Consider the following 23,811-nt stretch of genomic DNA (forward strand, 5'->3'; position numbering starts at 1 on the left):
ACAGCGGCTGAGCCTGTAACCTGGAGCCCGCGAGCCACAACTACTGAGCCCGTGTGCCACAACTGCTGAAGCCCACGTGCCTAGAGCCCGTGGTCCGCAGCGACAGGCCACCGCAATGAGAGGCCCGTGCACCACAGCGAAGAGTAGCCCCCGCTTGCCACAACCGGAGAAAAGCTCGCGTGCAGCAACGGAGACCCAACGCAGCCAAAAATAAAATAAACAAAATAAATAAATTTATTTTAAAAAAAATGATTTTTTTTTTTTTGAGGCAGACAATGGCGGCAAATTTTTATCTGAATCTATTGAGGATGGCATAATGGCTTTTGGTTGCAGCAAGCAAGAATGCAGTCAGACAGAAAGGGGAACTAGGTGAAAGTGCAGATAAAACTATTCATGGTAAGTTTCCCTTGTCCCCTGCTCCGAGCTGACCTGACACTAAATAAGAGTCTGTGGAGACTCCTTGCCGTGACTGCTGTAAGGATGCTGCTAAGCATATGCCCATCATGTTGCTCAGTGGCCCTTTTATGAGGACCCTTCAGAAAAAGCTTTTCCTAGTTTTAGTATCAGCTTTTGTTCAATTATTCAACCAATATTCACTGAGGCTCCTCCTAAGTGCCAGACTCCGTCCTAAGAGGTACAGGCCAGGTATTGTGCTCATGATTTTCTGTAATGGGAGAGACACACAATAAACATATTATCGAATAAGTGAGTTAAAATTTTTCATGTAGTGATTAGGGGCTATGAGAAAAAAACAAGCAGGGTGAAGCAATCTCAATCTCACCTTGGGCTTAGGGGAAGAGGAGCCGCTTTCAAGTGGGCAGTTAGAAATCACTTCTCCGAGGATGGGACTTTAGGCTGAGGCCTGAATGATGAGAACAAGTCAGATGTGTGAAGATCTGACGAAAGAGGAAGAACAGGTGCAAAGTTCTCGAGTCAGGAATGACCTTGGTGTGTTCAAGGAACAAAAAGGAGACCAGGGCGGCTGATGTGTGGTGAGGAAGCAGGGGGTTGGGAGCTGCTGAGATTGAAGGCCCAGAAGGACCTGGGCATTGGGCTTTCTAGGTGAAGAGGAAGTTGCCGGAGCTGAGAAACACACCTGGGCTGTTCTGCCGTGTGTATCTCTGGGTCCCATGAACGGATATCTTAACGCACTTCCTGTTCTCATCTCCTGTTCAACAGCTTTGGGCCAGATTCGTGACCTTTGGTGAGTGCCTCGGAGCCTGAGTTGTGTATTAACTTCGTTCACGGCACCATCTCGTGCCCAACTCTTGTGTGTCCTTTTTTCTTTCTAATACTTCTTATTGTAGCTAGTTCTGGTTTATGTTATCTTTTGGGTGAGTCACTTCCCGTCTTGTTTTGGATGAAGATGAGTGGACAGTGCATACACACAAAAACAATGGTGGAGGGAGGGGGTAGTAACATCTCCTTCATGGAGTCTTCAGAACGGGATGGATTTTTATCTAGCCAGCTGAACTTAGAGGCTGTCGCCCCTGTCTTTGACTTTCTACTCCTTGGGTTCTAGCGTGAGGCTATGGGTTTGGAAGGGACTACTATTCATTAGCCACCTCTCTAAGAAGGAAAGAAGAAAGAGAGAGAGGGATGCCACCAGGAATTTGTACCTGAGGTCACCTCAAGAGATATAAGACGGGTTCCAATGAAAATGGGGAATGTATTTCAGATCCCAGATACCTAAGAGGCCACAGCAGTCAGTTCCAAGAAAGTGTACATTAATTCCATAAACCCTCTGGAGTAAAGGGACAAAAAGAACTGGGAATGTCAGGAATTTCCCTCGAAAGTTATCTGGAATTGCTGTGGACTTCTCAGAGTGCTGTGGTCTCCATAGGCCCTTCGCTCAGCGGTGATTCCAGGTGTGGCAGAGCCATCCCAGGCTGACCACAGTCCCCTGGTCATCTCTAGCTCTTGGCTAAACCAGACTTGCGGTTTTGAGAAGATACACAGGCCAGGGATCTTGTCATGTTGTGGTAACTACCATGTTCTTCCCTGTTAAACTATCATCTAAAAAAAAAAAAAAAGGTAAGCACTCAGAGTGGGTGTATGATGGGGGGTGGGGCAGGGGAGAGTCACTTACGGATTTTCTCCAGGATAGGGGACAAAGACAAAGGCCTGAGATCATTCTACAGGCAATAAAGTAGCATATCTGTTTTGCTTTAAAATAACTATCTTTCTCTAAAACTAATGCTAACCTGAGTCAAATTTGCCTCCATTCACTTACTCCATAAATATTTCTTGAGTGCTGATTAGGTGCCAGGCACTTTTCTGGGCATGGGGATACACCACTGACACTACAAGCATCTTATCCCTCCAAGATGATTGGGGCCTTCTGCCTGTGATGACCACAATCCCGTCAATGTTCCCTATTGCCCTGAACTTGCTGATTCCCTCTTGAATATCAGATAATTGTACTCAATGAACTGTACAAGGAGTTCATGAAGGAGGAGCTGGGTGAAAGCAAGGAAAGAATTTGGGTATTAGTTCTTGCAATACTCTACCACGTAGATGTCTGATTGAGAGAGCTGCACGCCCATGTGGCTAATTCCACAGTGTCTTGGGCTACTTCCAACCCACTCTATGCCCTCCTTGCAAACTTTACATGAGCTTACGTGTAAATTTTTCAAGTCGTCACCTCTTTCCCCTGTACCCGCCCCCTCCGAAAAAAGGTAGAGGGTACATTTCTTCTTCATTATTTTGCCTTTTCATGCTCCTCCTTACAACTGGCCTCTACCACAACTGGCAGCAGAAGCGCTGACCTATCATGAGAAAGACTTTCTGGGGGATGTGTGGCCTGGGCAGCAGCAGGAAGTACAGGGAATCTCATGAGACAGTCTGTTCTTGAACACTTGCCCGTCTTCTTCTGCAGACTCATGAGGTAAAGAGAAGCATCCGAGTTACTGGGGAGGTAACTGGAACTGAGTCCCAATTCTTAACTGTTTGAGGTTCACCCATAACTGGCAAAATAACCGCAGGGCACAACCGTTAGACTCCAGCCAAGCCTGCGGCCATGGTGCTGTATGTTGAGATACTTTTGATTCTAACGGTTCTAAGCACCCAGGGAGCCCCGCAGTTAGAACCAGCAGTGAAAGGCATGAAGCAAGGCTTTGTCTGCAAGCACCATAATGTGCTGGCTCATGGTAAGATGCTGCTATGGAGTCCCGGGGCGGTCACGTGAGAGGGGAGGCATAGTGGTCTGTTTTCTTGAGGAAAAAAGATAGCTGCTTCCAAGAGGAAGGGCAAGCAGGCTGGGTCATAGATCAGAGCTGACTTCTGTGGAAGACTCAGGACGGGGCCCTGTGACCGCTCTTGTGCTTTTCTGGATGATTTAGCTAACTGATCACACACAAATGTGAGCTCTGGGATGAAGACACTGGCCCCAAGCCCCAGACTTCTAAAAGTTACATCACTTGTTATTAAGAAAAAGGGAGAAAGAGAGAGAGAACGAGAACAAGACAGACAAACAGACAGAGAAAGAAAGAAAAGAAGCTTTCTCTGCCACATCTTTGGCAAGTGTTGTCTCCTGATACAGCAAGGTCCATTCTTAGAAATGGCCAGGCTTCACTGCCAGGGTTGGCTGAAAGTACTGTGTTAAAGCCAGCACAGGAAGACTGACCCCAGGCCGAATGCTCTGACTCATCCAAATCCACTCAGGCACATGCCCAACTACCACACCCTGTCTTTTGTTTTCGGTCACATCTGATCCTCTGGTGCACACCTTGAGAGACTGGAAATTCTAGGACAGTTGGCCTCTGTCTTACATATACCAAAACCATCAGGCCAGGCACAGCGGCTTCCTTAGAAATAGCATCTAATGAACCCAGTGGATGACTTCTTCAAGCAAGTTGGCAGGTCAACCTAATTTGGAGGAAGAAAGAGAAGCAGGCCAAAATATGGCCAGAGATCAGAGATGGGCCCTGGACCAACCATCACCAACCTAGAATTCTAAAACCCCCCTCTGCTACTTCTCTTGCCAGAAGGGGAACTCCTCCCTAGGCTGAAAACGTGAAGAGCAGAGCTGGGTATTGTCAGAGGCTGGGTGGATTACAGCCTGGAACAGGGCCTGCCAGTCAGGAGACCAGGACTGGGGTCCCACCATTATGATCAGGTGAAGATTATCATCTGACTCGCCCACTGGCCATGCTGATAAGGCCCCCCAGCCTGGTTGTGGCCGGGGTGAGAGGGTTCCTACTCTGCTCCTAATTTGGATGGAAGGTATCACATAACTGATTTGTAAAGTGCAATTGATGCTACATAAGCTCAAAACACTTAATATGTCTTTCTAAGCTCAGATATGGTTATTTCTAAATGGATGCTCTCCTCCCAGCTCCCCACTGGCCATAGCTGACTTGGTGATTGAGCCATTCTGACCACTCTTTTTAAACCTACAATCAAGTTCTAAAGGTGAGCATTTCTTTAATAGATGTATAACACAGTCAATAAAATTAAAGGTGTATTCAAAAGACCTTTTTCCAAAGCCTGGGAGTGACTCATTTATTAAGATGAGAGGGGCTGCTCAACTTCAGCTGGGCAGGGGTTGGGAATGCAGGGTTTTTATCACTACCTCTCCTGGGGAAAATACTAAGTATCAACTCTCCCTACCACCATCAACACCACCCAGAACATAAAAACACACAAGAAACTTTGGCCACGTAGATTTTTTCCAGGCTGACCAGATATGTTCTTTTGTCTTTTTAAATTTTATTTATTTTTTCCTGTGTTAGGTCTTCACTGCTGCACGTGGGCTTTTTCCAGTTGTGGCGAGCAGGGGCTACTCTTCGTTGTGGTGTGCAGCCTTCTCCTTGCTGTGGCTTCTCTTGTTGAGGAACACGGGCTCTAGGCGTGTGGGCTTCAGTAGTTGTGGCTCGCAGGCTCTAGAGTGCAGGCTCAGTAGTTGCTCCACGGCATGTGGGATCTTCCCTGATCAGGGATAGAACCCATGTCTCCTGCATTGGCAGGCGGATTCTTAATTACTGCGTCACCAGGGAAGTCCCAAACCAGATATTTTCTAATGAGTATCTATTATCCCTAGGATTTTTTTTTTTTTTAAGTTGGGGTATAGTTGTTTTACAATGTTGTGTTAGTTTCTACTGTACAGCAAAGTGAAGGAGAGTTCCCTGTGCTATACAGCAGGTTCTTATTAGTTATCTATTTTACATATATTAGTGTATATATGTCAATCCCAACCTCCCAATTCATCTCACCCCCCACCCCCCATATCCCTAGGGTTATTATTAAAAGTTGCTTTTTTGGTGTTTTAAGGTAAAATCTTCTTATAAGTAACACCATCATCATAAAAAGGTCAGAATAAGGGAGGGATGGATTGGGAGTTTGGGATTGACATGTACGCCCTGCTGTGTTTAAAATAGATAACCAACAACGACCTACTGTATAGCACAGGGAAGCTGCTCAATACTCTGTAATGACCTAAATGGGAAAAAATTTTGAAAAAGAATAGATATATGTATATGTATAACTGAATCATTTTCCTGTACACCTGAAACTAACACAACATTGTTAATCAACTATACTCCAATATAAAATAAACATTTTTTAAAAAGGGTCCGAATAAAATTAAAAATTTCAAGTCCCTACCTATGGCCAATATATTTCTAAGTAACATCCAAAGTAACAATATTCCCATCAAAATGTTGGCATCGTATAATACTTTCACCTGCCTTCTCTGATCCTTATGATCACATGAGTAAATTGGCCCAACTCTACCATCCCCACTTTACAGTGTGGAGGAGCAGTGGGCATGGGAGCACATCTCTCAGACCCCTCCAGCCAAGGAAGGACCCAGCCGAGGGGCGTGCAGCTGATCAGCAGACAGCCTCTCACTGTCAGCTCCTTCAGAGTTGCCTCAGCGGCCAAGAGCCACCTCACCTGAGTCACACCCTTCTCAGGGGTGACTGAGTGAGGAGGGGTAGAAAAGCCCAGCACTTCAGCCCCCTGCACGATGACCACAGTGGGCAACACTCACCCCAGATCTCCCTGCCCAGGTCAGCCCAGGTTCTGTCAGATCTACGTTGCAGGTTGACTGCTTCCTCCGCCCAGTTCTGCTTCTTCCTCCCATCCGTTCACAGGTGTTGAACCCCCAAAAATATCTGCACCCTAAACTCCATCTTAACATCGTCCAAAGAACCCAACCTTTGAGTATGGATGCCAAAAAGGCAAGGGTGTGAAATGAGATTTCACTGGCTGGACCCCTCACTGCCTGGTTGGCAAACTTGTCACTGGTGGTGAGTGAAGCACAGACAGCCCCCTGCATGAGGTGGTTATTCACTTGTTCAAACTTTAACTTCTGTGAATTGGGAAGGTGTATTGGTGGCAGGGGAAGCACTAGCCTGTGTAGATACTCCAGGTGTTTGCAGTGTGTGGAGGGAAGGATGATGCTGTCAGATGGCTATTACTAAGCGTCACTGGTGCTCTGCATGAAGATGAAGATCAGATGAAGAGTCACAGGCGGGCTTCCCTGGTGGCGCAGTGGTTGAGAATCTGCCTGCCAATGCAGGGGACACGGGTTCGAGCCCTGGTCTGGGAAGATCCCGCATGCCGCAGAGCAACTAGGCCCGTGAGCCACAACTACTGAGCCTGCGCGTCTGGAGCCTGTGCTCCGCAACAGGAGAGGCCACGATAGTGAGAGGCCCGCGCACCGCGATGAAGAGTGGTCCCCGCTGGCCACAACTAGAGAAAGCCCTCACACAGAAACGAAGACCCAACACAGCCAAAAAAATAAATAAATAAATTAATTAAAAAAAAAAAAAAGAGTCACAGGCTCTTTCACACAGCCAGGTGTGGAAGCCAGAGGGCCTCTTTGGTTGCCCTGCAGAGGAAGAATGGAGAAAGCCAAGGACCAAGCTCATGACTTAAGAGTGCCTGAACTTCAAAGACAGTTAAATGCCCAACCGAGGCAGATCTGCTATGCCAAGTTCAGGGCACTGGTTGGAAAAACCTGAGACCCTAGCACAGTGCATGTGGGGACATTTGGGTGGATCGTCCCTCCACAGGACCCATCCCTACCTCCCTCGTGGCCTCTAGGTTTGAGTCACAGGATAGCACAGCTGGAAATGTACCAGGCCTGATGAGGAAGGAGAGAGCCTATGCCTCAAAGGAGTTGGAAAAACTGAACAGAAGATACTGGTAGAAGCCAAGGGACCATATGTATAATTAAGTTCTGTGGGTGTTTGATCAAGGGAGCTGAAACATACAGATAGGAAAGGGTTTATAGGATTGAGGGAAGCCTCCTGAGATACAAGACTTCACACCCTGGCAAGGAACCCAGGAGATAGTGTGAACTTGCTACTAGGATGGCTCCTAGAAGCATAAAGACAAACTGATGGCACACATTGAGAGAAATTGAAATGCTAGAATTGTAGTGGCAGATAGTAGAGGAAGGGATCAAAACGCTATGGGGGGGGGGGACTTCCCTGGTGGTCCAGTGGGTTTAGCTCCGCGCTCTCAATGTAAGGGGCCCAGGTTCAATCCCTGGTAGGGAACTAGATCCCGCACGCATGCCTCAACTGAGAAGCCCACATGCTGCAACTAAAAAAAGATCCTGCATGCCTCAATGAAGATCCCTCATGCCACAACTAAGACCTGGCACAGCCAAAATATATAAACAAATAAATAAATATTAAAAAAAAAAAAAGGCTATGGGGCTGGTCATGTGGCAGTGAGTATAGTAGGTATGGCTGGATGATCCACTGAATGCTTATGTTCCAGAGGAATGCCCAAAGGACACACCATTCCACAATGCCATTGGGATGTGCTAGGGGAAAGTTAAACAGTGGCCGTCCTCTGAAGGCCAGGGGCTGATGGTAGCAGATACTGTTACAGACCTTGGCTTGCTCATAGCAGTAGGGATGATGGGACATTGAAATAATAAAGGTCAGGAGACAGCATTTAACTGCCAAAGTTAAAAGTTTGTAATTATTAAAAAGACTGATGAGGTCAGAGTGGCAGCCAAGGAGGCCTGATCCACAGAGAGTTATGGCAACAGTTAACAGAACATGGGGTTCCTAGGAGAAAAGAGGTGGGAAGTTGACAAGGATATTACTCAGACTGTATTAGCAGAAAAAATCTAGCATGGGTGATTGGCAGATTGTGTATGAGAGGAGGGTGGTCATCCCAATACTAAGTCACCACTCTTTGCACAGCCCCTAGATAGGATCCAGTTTTCAGACCTGGAACACACTGTCTGATGTGGTGGCTGGGTCTCCAGGCAACAATCTGGAGGACCCTGCAACACCATGACAAGTGAACAGGGTATTTCTCTAGTCCTTTTCCAAAAGGATCTATAGCTATTTATTTGAGTAACTGTGTCCTGGGCACAGGGTCTGAATTGACATTGCTATGCAGAGACCTGTAGTATAATTGTGGCCCTCCTGGAGGGCACCTGAGGTCAGATAGTCAATACAGTCCTAGCCAAAGTTCTGCTTAGAGTAGGCCCACTGAGTGTGCAGACCCACCTGTTGTCACTTCCTTAACCCTTAAGTGTAAAATTAGGATTGACATACTTGGTCCAACTCCCACATTGGGTCCTTAGCTTAAGGGGTAAGAGTTATTATAGTGGAGAAGGCCAAGTGGAAGTGTATGAAACTGCCTCTCCCCGAGATAGTAAATAAAATTTTAAAAACCACTATTGCATCCCAGGGGGGATGGCAGAGATACGTGTCATCCTTAAGTGTCCAAAGGATTCAGGAGCAGTGGTTCCTAGAATATCTCCATGTGAGTCACCAGTCTGGCCACTGCAAAAACTAGATGAATCCTGGAGGATGACTGCAGATTATTACAAACTCAAATAAGGAGTAGCCTGATTACAGTACAGCTGCTGTTCCAGATTAGGTATTTTTGCCAGAACAGGCTGGTATAGCCTCAGGTTCATGGTATATCAGTCATTGATTTGGTAAATGCATTCTTTTTAATCCCATTTAAAACAAAGGATCAGAAGCAGTTTTCGTGTTGCTCCAGGGCTGTGTTAACTCTCCTGACTTCTGTCCTAACAAAGTCCAAAGAGAGCTCTACTGTCTGGACATTCTATAGTATCGATCCATTATATTGATGACATTATGTTACTCAGGCTGGATGAGCAACAGAGGGCTGGCACACGTGCACTTTAGAGAGCAGCAAATAAACCCTATGTAGATTCAGGTGCCTGTCACTTCTGTACAATTTTTGGAGGTCTAGTAGTTAGGAGTGTGCTGAGAAATCCCCTTCAAAATAAAATATAAATTATTGCATCACATACCTCCTACTATAAAAAAGGAAGCATAAAGCTTCCAGGGGGCCTTTTGGGGTTCCGGAGGCAGCATACTCCACTCCTAGGAATGGAGGACATGAAAGGCTGCCAGATTTGAGTGAGGCTCAGAGCAGACAAAGGCCCGGTGGCAGGTCCAGGCAGCAATACAGGCATTCCTGCCACTTGTACCATATGATCCAGCAGACCCAGTGGTGTTAGAGGCATCCGTGGTAAGGAAAGGTGCCATTTGGAATGTGTGGAAAGCCCTAGAAGGAGAGTCACATGGATCAAGGCCGTGCAATTTGCAGTAGATGATTATATGCCTTTTTAAAAAACAACTCCAGGTGTGGTACTGGGCCCTGAAAGAAATGCTTGACCATGTGAGACCAAGTGACCATGAGTCTAGGACTAGTCATCTTGAGCTGAATCCTGTTATATCCATGAAGTCATAAGGCCAAGTGGGCCCCCGAATAATTCATCATAAAAGAGAAGTGGTTCATCTGGGATTGAGCCCACGCGGGCTACATAACAGAGCTCCCCCGCACAGCACACCCATCACTGTTGCATCCACGCCTCTCCCTCAGCTCACACCCGGGGGTGTGCGGGGTGATTCTTAACAACCAACTGAAGGAGGATCAAACAGCGCAAGCTTGCATATGAATGGATTGGCTTGGTGTTTCTGTGAAAGTTGAATGGTTGAAAGTTGATGACAGCTGCAGGACAGTCTCACTCAGGCTTGGCCTTGAAAAAGGCAGGGGCAAGAGAAAGCCCTCCCAATGAACAGAGCTCTAAGCAGTGCCCATGGTCATTCACTTTGTGGCAAGAGAAGGGGTCTGAGGTTAGAATATACATGGACTAATGTACTGGAGTATAACTCTAGCAGGAATGATCCCCGATGTCTCTACCCAGCCTCGAGAGGTTGGAATGTTATTTTCCAAAGATAAGCTCCATTCCTTTGGAGGGAGCCTCCCTTTGTCCCAGGACTGACCTGCCTCCTCTTTGGGGCCCTCCCCAAACTCAGAGGATCCCTCAGAGGTTTAGGAGGCCCACTCTTCTCCTTTTAAGGTGTTGCTGGTCCCGCATGGCAGAGAGTACATAGCACACATAGAGAACACGTCAGAAACAAATAGCTCCTGAAACTCTATCCCCAGCTTTGGGTAAGGGCCCCTCCTGGCACAGACTTCTCAGAAGCCTGAACGGGGCTGTGTGATTTTCTGTACCAGGATTAGCTAAGACTAATACAGATCTAATGTAAACATACTTAGGGATATGTAGGAAGTACGCTTAAATTTGCATTTATAGCAGCCTGGTCAAGCTTTGGGCAGGGGAAGGAGGATATTTTTTTCAATTAGACACTTGATTGGTGATATAACTTAAATATTTCAGATTGCAATTCGTCCACAAGCAGATAGGGGAGAGTGAAAAACTGTGCAGAGATTTTCCAAGAAACTTATTTAACCAAGAAATACCATTTTTTTTATCATGGAAAGAAAGACTGGCCTACAGAAGCCTTGCCCCTTGTCCCCTTCTGGTTCTGTAGCTACCACAAAATACCCCCAAATCCAGGAAAACCTAGTCAAAAAGGACCGAGGGACCCAGAGGGGAACGCCCTTGTTGCCATACATTCTTACAAAATTAAACTGGCTTGTCAACATGCAAGAATAACAATGAGAACATAGTGATAACATTTAAAATAAAGTAAAACTGTTATACTTGGTGGGGTGGTGCCTTTAAAAGACACGTGGGCTCTATTCCCTGAGGCTCAGACGCAATTGTTCTGAGGAGGGGGCAGCCTGGTGGGTAAACACCAAAGGAGACCTTGACCTAACCTAGCACCAGGTGATTTCTATTCCCACAGAAGAATATAGTTTGGCAGGGGGTGGGGTGGAGAGGGGGAGGCCTAAAAGAACCATTGAAAAGAGATCTACAGAAACCAGTAAACCGAAGCCCATTTTAAAATGACAACTCATGAGCCTCTATATTCCACAAAGATCCTGTGAACCTTTTAAAACACACCATGATATTAAATCCACATTTCATGTATTAATACCAATTTGTTTGCTAATAAATAGACCATAAAAAGTCAGGTTATTGTTTTACAATGTCTTCGATTTGGGTTCTGTAAATGGGCAAGCAAATTCCTACTGGATGTGCCAATCAGAAGAAGAAGCTACTGTTTTGTTGATTTATTCCCTCCCAGGGGGCTTCTGAGAAAGCCCAGGCTGCCAGTGCAGAACTACATGTTGGCAGCCCAGTAGAGGGAGAAGCGTTAGTCCAGGAGCTAGGTGACTTGGATCTTTGTCTGTTTTTGATACCAACTTAGCGAGCTATTTACCCGAGATCCTTTTTCATCTGTAAAATGGAGATAATAATGATTATTTTAATAACTTGAAAGGTAGTTGTTATTTTATTATTACATTATTATCATTCCACATGTACCTTGACCCAGTGGGTCTTAGTCTTGTTTTACAAAAGGACAGTTTGGGAAATTACTCTTTTTATTATAATCTTCATGACCAATGTCCTTATTTTTATTTTGGTTGGCATCGTTATTTCTGTAGCAAAAAACCAGGAGAAGTGTCAAATAGGTGACCCCAGCGAAATGGCCTCAAAGATACAGTTATCTAAAGGGTCCTTCTCTCCCACGTTATACAATAGTACATTTTATTACCCTGTCTATACTCTTATACCATGAAAATACCCACTTCAAGGCCTAAAGAAAAGCCAGTGATTTCAGTACTCATGATCCCAACTGCAGAATGTCCTTAGAGGGTTGTTTTTAGCATGGAATGAGAGTGAATATGAAGACACTTTGTAAACTATGAGGCATTAGACATCTGTGTGTGATGGTGATGACAGTGGTAGTTACAGAGATGATGGTGTTAATGACAGTGATACAGACCAATTTGTTAACCTTGAATAAATAGGTAAGGACATGAACTGCTCATCCCCACTCGAGTAGTAGATGTACTAAAGGAGACAGGGCAGCCTCTGGAAAAAGCCTAAGTCATATAGAGTGAAACCTAGAGCTGGCTGGTTATAAAGTCTTATAGTTCTAAAACTCTATCCCATCCCTTTCAAATCTGAGAAATGCCAAACAACTTCCTGGTAGTCTTCATTGGGTTTTCTTCCCCTGCATGCTTCTTTCTAGATAGTTCACTTGAGGCTTTGTCATGCATCTTTCTTGTTCAGCAAAATCCCTCCTCCTACACAATCTCAGTGAGTACCTCTCTCTGGACCATAGGATGGGTGTCAGCATTGGCCAAAGGGCAGAGTGTAGAAAGGAAGGGGCAGGACAGTGAGGAAGGTTTGTCTACTCATCCCCAGGAAAGTTTCATGAATTACTTGTCCTTACAACCCACAGACTGCTCTCTTTCTAATGGCTAAACTCTTTGAGACAGTAACACAGAAGCTTCCACTTTGGTGGATAAGATGGCCATAGTAAAGCATTATAAAAGTACACATAAGTACCCCCGGTGCTCAGAGCAGGCTGCCACAATTCCATTTTAATTGGAAGATGAAGGGACTTCCCTGGCGGTCCAGTGGTTAAGACTCTGGGCTTCCACTGCAGGGGGCGCGGGTTCCACCCCTGGTTGGGGAACTAAGATCCCGCATGCTGCGCAGACAAAAAAAGTAATTAATTAATTTAAAAAATCGGAAGATAAAAAAAGATTTCATGGAGGAATAGGAGTGGGGACAAATTTAAAAAACTGGAATGAAAACTAAATAAATGTGAGGGATTTGTTAACCTTCCAGAGGTTCACTTTTTATTCCCCCCAGACAGGAGAAGAAAAGTATTATCCTTGTCCCAGGGCTTCTTCCACATCTTTTGGATTCCTTAGTCTGGCAGTTGAAAATTTCTTTCTCTAATAGTTGGGGACTTTTTCCTCCAGAGAGCCATTCTGTCTGCCTGCTACTGGTCAATGTATCTTTGACCAAAAGAACTGCATAGAGGGGCTTCCTTTGTGGCGCAGTGGTTAAGAATCTGCCTGCCATTGCAGGGGACATGGGTTCGAGGCCTGGTCTGGGAAGATCCCACATGCCGCGGAGCAACTAGGCCCGTGAGCCACAACTACTGAGCCTGCGCGTCTGGAGCTTTGCTCCGCAACGGGAGAGGCCACGACAGTGAGAGGCCCGCGCACCGCGATGAAGAGTGGCCCCCACTTGCCGCAACTAGAGAAAGCCCTCGCACAGAAACGAAGACCCAACACAGCCAGAAATAAATATAAATAAATAAATAAATTTATTAAAAAAAAAAAAAAAGAACTGCATAGAGGACAAGATCTCAGTTCTTCAGTATCGGGGCTGGAGGTCAAAGGTAAAAGATCCATAAGTCTGTACCTCTCCCAAGCCATGAGCTGTCTCCTTGGATTAGCTCAGAGCAGTGAATGGCCATGGGGGCATGACCATTGGGTCATCCCAGCCTTGTGGAACTTGATCAGTGACATAACTACGCCCTGCTGCTGACAATCCCTCTCTTTAGAAAGACGTGGGGTGGTTGTGAGAACTCTCACAACTTGCTGTGGGACCATGGGGTAGATAACACCCCATCTGCCTTCATCACAACACTTGACCCTTAATCCTTCGATGATGCTTTTATCAGAGATTTTTTTTTTTTAATCTCTGGAGACTTTCCCAAACTCTACTGAGTTTCATGTTGTTGGTTTCATCTCACCCTGTGTGTTCTAGCCATTAGTGTCTGGCCCTTCTTTTAGAGCAAACTTTCTCATGAGAGTTTTGGGGGCTAGAAGTAGACATTCTTCAGATTGACTCTTTTTCTAGGGAGATTAGGCAGGAGTCTAAGAATGTAAATAGACAGACCCAAGAGAATGCTTTGTGTATGAGTGGATTCCAGGGCATCATGGGCTGCACTGGGTGGGGGATGGAGCTTGACCAGAAACCTGGTGAAGGTTCATTCTCCCCCGAAGCCCCGCTGGCTCACTGCATAATGAAACGATGGCTCAAAGAGTCTGTCTCCTCCACGGTCAATACGGCCTCTTGCAGCAGACTGATCAGGCTTTGCAGATGCAGCCTGTGTGTGAGGCCATGACAGAGGGAGTCACTAGAAATAAGTCAAAACCAAGGTCTCGTTCTATTATGGTACAGGCACTTGTGAAGGCAAACCAAGAAGGGAGGTGAGGGGATAAAGGGTACAGCAATGAGGTCAGGGAGCAAGAGGGAAAGAAAGAAGTAAACTGTATCTGGGACTATTTGGTCCCATTCACAAGAATGCTGCCAGGTGCAGAGAGATGGGGTGTCTGCATGACCCTAAAATGGGCTCAGATAGCCATTGGTTTATTCTACATCTAAGTTTCCCCATCCATAGGAAAGAGCTATACTTTTCTTGTGTGTGTATGTTTTAATATATTGTATGTGCATTTTTAAGTTAAAGGTGTGTGTGCATTTTTTAAATTAAGTTTTAAATTACCCAGCAGAGTAACATGCACCTTTGCTAAGTCAGAATATTGATCCTGAGTGCTCTGGGGTGCACTACAGTTAGCGTCGGCTATTAATACGGTAACAAAGGTGAACCACTGAAAATGAATGCTAAGAGGTATGGAAAGTTGGGTCTTCTCCACAGCTTCTGGAACATTCCATAACAAGAGACTAACTTGGTCCCAGATTCCTAAGGGCTAGCAGATAAAGGAGTTGGGCTGTTTCACCTCAGGCAGACTGAGAGGTGACCAGATTTCACGAATAAATATAAAACAACAATAACATTGCTTCAGATTTGCTCAGGACAAATCAAGAGTAAATGACCTGAAAGAGCAGAAGAGAGAATTTTGATTTTTTTTTTTTAACATATGTATATGTATAGCTGATTCACTTTGTTATAAAGCAGAAACTAACACACGATTGTAAAGCAATTATACTCCAATAGAGATGTTAAAATAAATAAATAAAATTAAAAAAAAACAACCCTCACTGGGACTTCCCAGCGGTTGATACTCCCCACTTCCAATGCAGGGGGCGCAGGCTCGATCCTTGGTTGGGGAACTAGGATCCCACATGCCATGAGGTGCAGCCAAAAAAAAAAGAAAAAAAACCCTCACTCATGCAAAAAATTGTGTCTTATTGTCCTAGTGGGTGAATCTAGACCCTGTGGGTTGATCTAGTGTTGAATAGGAAAAGCTTCTGTCTGTGAGGATGCAGGTATAGTTAGGCAAACAGACTGAACACCCTGAGATCCAACGAATGTTCTGTTTGTATGAGGCTACACCTTTTCCTTTCTGACCTTACAGAGCCACAGTTGAGGCAGTGCCTGCTTGTAGTAAGTGCTAGCACGGCTCTACCATTCAGGGTACTCCTACACAGAATCCCTCACCACAACTTCAATCTGACTTAAGGCACCCTGGACTTTCCTCAAAGTAATGGGCACCAAGAACACACTTCCTTCCCATAGACACAGCAGAAGCCCTCAATGCCCTACACATATTTCTGGATTGTCAGGAGTCCATCAAGTGTCATGGGCTGGGACTTGGGAGAACTAGGTCCAACCCTGGCTATGCTGTTAACTGGCTGTGAAACAAGGGCAAGTATCTTAACCTCTCTGGGCCTCATTTTCATCACCTGTGTCATGAGGACTTTTTCTTTCTGTGTAAATTGAACTTTTTATTTGGGCATAATTGTAGATTCACATGCAGTTGTAAGAAATGATACAGAGGGCTTCCCTGGTGGCGCAGTGGTTGAGAATCTGCCTGCCAATGCAGGGGACACGGGTTCGAGCCCTGGTCTGGGAAGATCCCACATGCCGCGGAGCAACTAGGCCCGTGAGCCACAATTACTGAGCCTGCGCGTCTGGAGCCTGTGCTCCACAACAAGAGAGGCCGCGATAGTGAGAGGCCCGCGCACCGCGATGAAGAGTGGCTCCCACTTGCCGCAACTAGAGAAAGCCCTCGCACAGAAAAGAAGACCCAACACAGCCATAAATAAATAAATAAATAAATAAAATTAAAAAAAAAAAAAGTGTTAGTTTCAGGTGTACAGCAAAATGATTGTTATAAAAAAAAAAAAAAGAAATGATACAGAGGGGTCTCATGTACCCTTCACCCAGCTTCCCTGATGGTAATGCCTTGTAAAACTATAGTAAAATATCACAACCAGGATATTGATATAGATACAGTCACGGCACAGAACATTTCTGTCACTACAAAGATTCCTCACGTTGCCCCCCCTTCTGGTTTATTTATTTATTTAATTGATGTAACATTGGTTTATAACATTATATAAGTTTCGTGTGTAAAACGTTATATTTCTACTTCAACATAACCTATAGTATGCTTACCACCAAAAATTTAGTTTCCATCCATTACCATACAGTTGATCCCCTTTACCCATTTTGCCCTCCCCTCCACCCTTTCCCCTATGGTAACCACTACTCTGTTCTCTGTAACTACGTGTTTATTTTTGTTTGGTTTCTTCATTTATCTTGTTTTTCTGTTTGTTTTTTATATTCCACATATAAGTGAAATCATACAGTTTGTTTTTCTTCATCTGACTTATTTCACTTAGCATAGTACCCTCAAGGTCCTCTATGTATATATACAATCGAATACTACTCAGCCATAAAAAGATGAAATCTTGCCATTTGTGACATCGCGAGGAAATCTGACTAGAAAATCTCTAAGATTCTTCCCAGCACTGACATTTATAATTCTATTGTAACCTGTGTTTTCTCCATGGTACACCCAACTCTGGGTCCGAATAGGGTCATATCTGTTTTTCCAAAGAAGATATACAGATGGCCAACAGGCACATGAAAAGATGCTCAATATCACTAATCATCAGGCAAATCAAAACCACAATGAAATATCACTTCACACCTGTCAGAATGGCTATTGTCAAAAAGACCACAAAGAACAAATGTTGTTGAGGATGTGGAAAAAAGGAAAGCTTTGTACACTAGAAATGTAAATTGGTGCAGCCACTGTGGAAAACAGTATGCAGGTTCCTCAAAAAATTAAAAATAGAACTACCATATGATCTACCAACTCCATGCCTGGGTATATATCCAAAGAAAATGAAAACACTAATTTGAAAAGATATATGCACCCCAATGTTCAAAGCAGCATTATTTACAATAGCCAAGATATAGAAGCAACCTAAGTGTCCATCAACATATGAATGGATAGGAGCTTCCCTGGTGGCGCAGTGGTTAAGAATCCGCCTGCCAATGCAGTGGACACGGGTTCGAGCCCTGGTCCGGGAAGATCCCACATGCCACGGAGCAGCTAAGCCCGTGCACCACAACTACTGAGCCTGCGCTCTAGAGCCCAGGAGCCACAACTACTGAAGCCCATGCGCCTAGAGCCCATGCTCTGCAACAAGAGAAGCCACTGCAATGAGAAGCCTGTGCACCACAAAAAAGAGTAGCTCCCGCTCGCCGCAACTAGAGAAAGCCCGTGCACAGCAGTGAAGACCCAACACAGCCAAAAATAAATAAATAAATAAAAATATTTAAAAAACCCCCCCAAAAACATATGAATGGATAAAGAAGATGTGGTATATACGTAAAAAGGAATACTACTCAGCCATAAAAAGAATGAAATTTTGCCATTTGCAACAACATGGATGGACCTAGAGGTATTTTGCTTGGCTAAATAAGTCACACAAACAAAAACAAATACTGAGGGAGGGGCAAGATGGCGGAAGAGTAAGACGCGGAGATCACCTTCCTCCCCACAGATACATGAGAAATACATCTACACGTGGAACTGCTCCTACAGAACACCCACTGAACGCTGGCAGAAGACGTCAGACCTCCCAAAAGGCAAGAAAATCCCCACGTACTTGGGTAGGGCAAAAGAAAAAAGAAATAACAGAGACAAAAGAATAGGGACGGGACCTGCACCAGTGGGAGGGAGCTGTGAAGGAGGAAAGGTTTCCACACACTAGGAAGCCCCTTCGTGGGCAGAGACTGCGGGTAGCAGAGGGGGGAAGCTTCGGAGCCACGGAGGAGAGCGCAGCCACAGTGGTGCAGAGGGCAAAGCGGAGATTCCCGCACAGAGGAGCGGTGCCGACCAGCACTCACCAGCCCGAGAGGCTTGTCTGCTCAGCCGCCGGGGCGGGCGGGGGCTGGGAGCTGGGGCTCGGGCTTCGGTGCTAGCCGGGAGGGAGTCCGGGAAAAAGACTGCAGCTGCCAAAGAGGCAAGAGAATTTTTCTTGCCTCTTTGTTTCGCGGCGCGCAAGGAGAGGGGATTCAGAGCGCCGCCTAAACGAGCTCCAGAGACGGGCGCGAGCCGCGGCTATCAGCGCGGATCCCACAGCAACAGGGACGCAGAGGGAAAAACGGAGAGATTCCCGCACAGAGGCTCGGCGCCGAGCAGCACTCACCAGCCCGAGAGGCTTGTCTGCTCACCCGCCGGGGCGGGCGGGGGCTGGGAGCTGAGGCGCGGGCTTCGGTCGGATCCCAGGGAGAGGACTGGGGTTGGCTGCGTGAACACAGCCTGAAGGGTCTAGCGCACCACAACTAGCCGGGAGGGTGCACGAGAAAAAGTCTGCAGCTGCCGAAGAGGCAGGAGACTTTTTCTTGCCTCTTTGTTTCGCGGCGTGCAAGGAGAGGGGATTCAGAGCGCCACTTAAACGAACTCCAGAGACGGGCGCGAGCCGCGGCTATCAGCGCGGACCCCAGAGACGGGCATGAGACGCTAAGGCTGCTGCTACCGCCACCAAACAGCCTGTGGGCAAGCACAGGTCATTCTCCACACCGCCCCTCCCGGGAGCCTGTGCAGCCCGCCACGGCCAGGCTCCCGTAATCCGGGGACAACTTCCCCGGGAGAGCGCACGGCGCACCTCACGCTGCTGCAACGTCACGCCGGCTTCTGCCGCCGCAGGCTCGCCCCGCCTCCTCCGTACCGCTCCCTCCCCCCGGCCTGACTGGGCCAGAGCCCCCGAATCAGCTGCTCCTTTAACCCCGTTCTGTCTGGGCGGGGAACAGACGCCCTCAGGGGACCTACATGCAGAGGCGGGTCCAAATCCAAAGCTGAACCCCGGGAGCTGTACGAACAAAGAAGAGAAAGGGAAATCTCTCCCAGCAGCCTCAGAAGCAGCGGATTAAAGCTCCACAAACAACTTGATGTGCCTGCATCTGTTGAATACCTGAATAGACAACGAATCATCCTAAATTTAGGAGATGGACTTTGGGAGCAGGATATATTAACTTTTCCCCTTTTCCTTTTTTTTGTGAGTGTAGATGTGTATGCTTCTGGGTGAGATTTTGTCTGTATAGCTTTGCTCTCACCGTTAGTCCTAGGGTTAGGTCCGTCCGTTTTTTTTTTTTTTTTTTTTTGGCTTAAAAAATTTTTTTTTCCCTAATAAATGTTTTCTTAATAATTTTTTCCTTATTTTCTATTTTTAAAAAAATTTTTAATAAGTTTTTTCATATTTTTTATTTTAAAAAATTAAAAAATTTTTTTTCTTAATAAATTTTTTCTAAATAATTTTTTTCTTATTTTTAGTATAAAAAATTAATAAATCTATTTTTAAAAATTAAAAAAATTTTTTTTTCTTAATAAATTTACTCTTAATAATTTTTTTCTTATTTTTTATTATAATTGCTTTATTTTATTTTATTTTATCCTCTTTTTTTCTTTCTTTCCATTTTTTCTCCCTTTTATTCTGAGCCGTGTGGATGAAAGGCTCTTGGTGCTCCAGCCAGGCATCAGGGCTGTGCCTCTGAGGTGGGAGAGCCAACTTCAGGACACTGGTCCACAAGAGACCTCCCAGCTCCACGTAATACCAAACGGCGAAAATCTCTCACAGATCTCCATCTCAACATCAAGACCCAGCTTCACTCAACGACCAGCAAGCTACAGTGCTGGACACCCTATGCCAAACAACTAGCAAGAGAGGAACACAGCCCCATCCATTAACAGAGAGGCTGCCTAAAATCATAATAAGGCCACAGACACCCCAAAACACACCACCAGACGTGGACGAACCCACCAGAAAGACAACATCCAGCCTCATCCACCAGAACACAGGCACTAGTTCCCTCCACCAGGAAACCTACACAACCCACTGAACCAACCTTAGCCACTGGGGACAGATACCAAAAACAACGGGAACTACGAACCTGCAGCCTGTGAAAAGGAGACCCCAAACACAGTAAGATAAGCAAAATGAGAAGACAGAAAAACACACAGCAGATGAAGGAGCAGGGTCAAAACACACCAGACCTAACAAATGAAGAGGAAATAGGTAGTCTACCTGAAAAAGAATTCAGAATAATGATAGTAAGGATGATCCAAAGTCTTGGAAATAGAATAAACAAAATGCAAGAAACATTTAACAAGGACGTAGAAGAACTAAAGAGGAACCAAGAAACGATGACAAGCACAATAAATGAAATTAAAAATACTCTAGATGGGATCAATAGCAGAATAACTGAGGCAGAAGAACGGATAAGTGACCTGGAAGATAAAATGGTGGAAATAACTACTGCAGACCAGAATAAAGAAAAAAGAATGAAAAGAACTGAGGACAGTCTCAGAGACCTCTGGGACAACATTAAACGCACCAACATTCGAATTATAGGGGTCCCAGAAGAAGAAGAGAAAAAGAAAGGGACTGAGAAAATATTTGAAGAGATTATAGTTGAAAACTTCCCTAATATGGGAAAGGAAATAGTTAATCAAGTCCTGGAAGCACAGAGAGTCCCATACAGGATAAATCCAAGGAGAAACACACCAAGACACATATTAATCAAACTATCCAAAATTAAATATAAAGAAAACATATTAAAAGCAGCAAGGGAAAAACAACAGATAACACACAAGGGCATCCCCATAAGGTTAACAGCTGATCTTTCAGCAGAAACGCTGCAAGCCAGAAGGGAGTGGCAGGATATACTTAAAGTGATGAAGGAGAAAAACCTACAACCAAGATTACTCTACCCAGCAAGGATCTCATTCAGATTTGATGGAGAAATTAAAACCTTTACAGACAAGCAAAAGCTGAGAGAGTTCAGCACCACCAAACCAGCTTTACAACAAATGCTAAAGGAACTTCTCTAGGCAAGAAACACAAGAGAAGGAAAACACCTACAATAACAAACCCAAAACATTTAAGAAAATGGGAATAGGAACATACATATCGATAATTACCTTAAATGTAAATGGATTAAATGCTCCCACCAAAAGACACAGACTGGCTGAATGGATACAAAAACAAGACCCATATATATGCTGTCTACAAGAGACCCACTTCAGACCTAGAGACACATACAGACTGAAAGTGAGGGGATGGAAAAAGATATTCCATGCAAATGGAAATCAAAAGAAAGCTGGAGTAGCAATTCTCATATCAGACAAAATAGACTTTAAAATAAAGACTATTACAAGAGACAAAGAAGGACACTATATAATGATCAAGGGATCGATCCAAGAGGAAGGTATAACAATTGTAAATATTTATGCACCCAACATAGGAGCACCTCAATACATAAGGCAAATACTAACAGCCATAAAAGGGGAAATCGACAGTAACACAATCATAGTAGGGGACTTTAACACCCCACTTTCACCAATGGACAGATCATCCAAAATGAAAATAAATAAGGAAACACAAGCTTTAAATGATACATTAAACAAGATGGACTTAATCGATATTTATAGGACATTCCACCCCAAAACAACAGAATACACATTTTTCTCAAGTGCTCATGGAACATTCTCCAGGATAGATCATATCTTGGATCACAAATCAAGCCTTGGTAAATTTAAAAAAATTGAAATCGTATCAAGTATCTTTTCCGACCACAACGCTATGAGACTAGATATCAATTACAGGAAAAGATCTGTAAAAAATACAAACACATGGAGGCTACACAATACACTACTTAATAACGAAATGATCACTGAAGAAATCAAAGGGGAAATCAAAAAATACCTAGAAACAAATGACAATGGAGACACGACGATCCAAAACCTATGGGATGCAGCAAAAGCAGTTCTAAGAGGGAAGTTTATAGCAATACAAGCCTACATCAAGAAACAGGAAACATCTCGAATAAACAACCTAACCTTGCACCTAAAGCAATTAGAGAAAGAAGAACAAAAAAACCCCAAAGCTAGCAGAAGGAAAGAAATCATAAAGATCAGATCAGAAATAAATGAAAAAGAAATGAAGGAAACAATAGCAAAAATCAATGAAACTAAAAGCTGGTTCTTTGAGAAGATAAACAAAATTGATAAACCATTAGCCAGACTCATCAAGAGAAAAAAGGAGAAGACTCAAATTAATAGAATTAGAAATGAAAAAGGAGAAGTAACCACTGACACTGCAGAAATACAAACGATCATAAGAGATTACTACAAGCAACTCTATGCTAATAAAATGGACAACCTGGAAGAAATGGACAGATTCTTAGAAATGCACAACCTGCCGAGACTGAACCAGGAAGAAATAGAAAATATGAACAGACCAATCACAAGCACTGAAATTGAAACTGTGATTAAAAATCTTCCAACACACAAAAGCCCAGGACCAGATGGCTTCACAGGCGAATTCTATCAAACATTTAGAGAAGAGCTAACACCTATCCTTCTCAAACTCTTCCAAAATATTGCAGAGGGAGGAACACTCCCCAACTCATTCTACGAGGCCACCATCACCCTGATACCAAAACCAGGCAAAGATGTCACAAAGAAAGAAAACTACAGGCCAATATCACTGATGAACATAGATGCAAAAATCCTCAACAAAATACTAGCAAACAGAATCCAACAGCACATTAAAAGGATCATACACCATGATCAAGTGGGGTTTATTCCAGGAATGCAAGGATTCTTCAATATACGCAAATCAATCAACGTGATACATCATATTAACAAATTGAAGGAGAAAAACCATATGATCATCTCAATAGATGCAGAGAAAGCTTTCGACAAAATTCAACACCCATTTATGATAAAAGTCCTGCAGAAAGTAGGCATAGAGGGAACTTTCCTCAACATAATAAAGGCCGTATATGACAAACCCACAGCCAACATTGTCCTCAATGGTGAAAAACTGAAACCATTTCCACTAAGATCAGGAACAAGACAAGGTTGCCCACTCTCACCACTATTATTCAACATAGTTTTGGAAGTGTTAGCCACAGCAATCAGAGACGAAAAAGAAATAAAAGGAATCCAAATCGGAAAAGAAGAAGTAAAGCTGTCACTGTTTGCAGATGACATGATACTATACATAGAGAATCCAAAAGATGCTACCAGAAAACTACTAGAGCTAATCAATGAATTTGGTAAAGTAGCTGGATACAAAATTAATGCACAGAAATCTCTTGCATTCCTGTATACTAATGATGAAAAATCTGAAAGTGAAATTAAGAAAACACTCCCGTTTACCATTGCAACAAAAAGAATAAAATACCTAGGAATACACCTACCTAAGGAGACAAAAGACCTGTATGCAGAAAATTATAGGACACTGATGAAAGAAATTAAAGATGATACAAATAGATGGAGAGATATACCATGTTCTTGGATTGGAAGAATAAACATTGTGAAAATGACTCTGCTACCCAAAGCAATCTACAGATTCAATGCAATCCCTATCAA

The 23,811-nt window shown here is 44.4% G+C and overlaps 1 pseudogene; it reads left to right on the top strand.

Annotated features, from left to right (window-relative positions):
* The first annotated feature begins 3,019 nt into the window (after positions 1-3,019).
* Positions 3,020-23,811, top strand: part of LOC133086992 (protein DDI1 homolog 2-like) — a 67,421-nt pseudogene continuing 46,629 nt past the window's right edge.

This window comes from Eubalaena glacialis, chromosome 3 (assembly GCF_028564815.1).
Source record: "Eubalaena glacialis isolate mEubGla1 chromosome 3, mEubGla1.1.hap2.+ XY, whole genome shotgun sequence".
Lineage (NCBI taxonomy): Eukaryota > Metazoa > Chordata > Mammalia > Artiodactyla > Balaenidae > Eubalaena > Eubalaena glacialis.